Raw genomic sequence first — 1843 nt, 5'->3', positions numbered from 1 at the left:
TGACATGGCATTCTGCTGCCTCTGACACAATGATTGATGAAAGAACACACTTTTGCACAATAGACAAAGCATTTCGAGCAGGTGACGCGCTTTTTCCGGTTATCCACTATGTTGTGCAGTTTGTACGTGTTGTTTTGAGAAATGCACTTGGAGATCTGCAAACTTCAATTCTGTTGTGAGAAATGAACGAAAGCGATAGAGAAAAACTGTAATTTTACAAAAAGGTACAAAGTTACTTAAAAATCTTAGTGCAAATTTGAGATGTTTGTCTTCCTGTATTGTGTTTCCTTTTCTGGTATGTTCAGTTTTTTTTTTTTTTTTTCCAGAAGAAAAATAATTTGCTTCAAGTACATGAACAAATCTGACCCTGACAAGCTGAATTCCTCCCAGTGTAAGGGGAAGATGTTGAGGTAAGTCCTTTTTTTAACCATATTTTAAATCACAGACTGAAAAAAATCTGATATCTGCATCTCTTCATGCAGTTTTCAGTTTGAGCTACTGGTATGCTTAAGCCACTATTAATCTAAACTTTCATTTTAATTATAGAGAAAGTAGTCAACATATTGAATGTTTTAGGATTTCAATGCAATGATCTGGAATTGGCAAAGGTTACCTAATTGCATATGCTCTGTAAAGATCATTCAGATTTTTAACCAGCGCTCGTGATATTCCTGATTATTTCACTGTAGCTATTGCAAGAAACTTTCAGATTGCCAGTGTTTAAATGATGTAATGTAAACAAAAATGGTTTACATTGAGGTATTTTTGCTCTGTCAGGTGGGGACTAGGCTATATAACAGTGGGCCAACCAATTTATACGTCAAAATTAAAAGTAAAGATCACTAAGGTTTCATATGATCTAGCCATGTCTTAACTGCTATTGTTTATCTGGACTGGGAAGCAGGTTTCTGGAGAGAGATTGCCTTGTCTAAATCTAGCACCCAGTGCTGTCACGAACATAGGTCGAGTTGGCCAATAAAAGAAGAGTTACAACTTCCGGTTTCAGCTTAAAATTAAAACTCGGAAAGCATGAGTATACCAAAGCTACACCAGAGAGGACTATAACTACCACTGAGACAAGGTCCTCATCACTGTTTATTCGCATCTAGATCGCCAGTTAGGTAGACTAATGGTCAACGTTAAATGAATGAACATAATGTGAAAAAGTTCAAAAACTTCAAATGAGCCCACAAAGAATGGACTAGTTTTTAAAGCTAGAGAGCATCCCAACTAAATTACTATTTAAGCATTCAAATTATCCGTTAATATTTATGGGGTAGGTAGCTTATTCACCGGGCTTCAATTAGACTAAAAAAAATTTATATTAAAGCAGCAGAGGCTGAGATATCTTGTTCAATTTTAATAGCTATAAATGTGTAAAATTGGCGGAGTGAACCTTTAAGCTGTCATTTTTGGCACCACTGAAAGCGCCGACAGTTTATCGTTATTTATGACCCATATAACGTAAATCATTTGGTTGTGAAGCAGTATTTTGAAATCATAAAGTAAACTTCCAGCGTCGCGCGCGCTGGTCTGACTTGATGAATGCAGACGATGTGACGTCACCCAGAGTCGGTCAGCTGGCTCCTCCATCTGAAAAGCAGCGAGAGCCTCTCCCATAGGGCGACATCACCATCAACGCCCGATCCCAACCGGCACCGTCGGCAGCCCGCTGCGAGGGCCCAACATATGGAAATAAACTAAGTCATAGGGGTCGTTTGGTGAACAGAGAGCGTTACATTATTTATTTACCTATTTATTTATTAATTTATTTATTTCCCCGGCCAGAAATGGCTGGGGTCCATGGCTGCGGCTGCTGAGAGGCAGGTGCAATATCGTCGTC

This window comes from Monopterus albus, unplaced genomic scaffold (assembly GCF_001952655.1).
Source record: "Monopterus albus unplaced genomic scaffold, M_albus_1.0 scaffold35.1, whole genome shotgun sequence".
Classification (NCBI taxonomy): domain Eukaryota; kingdom Metazoa; phylum Chordata; class Actinopteri; order Synbranchiformes; family Synbranchidae; genus Monopterus; species Monopterus albus.
The sequence above is the reverse complement of the archived record's forward strand: the minus strand, read 5'-3'. Positions refer to the sequence as shown.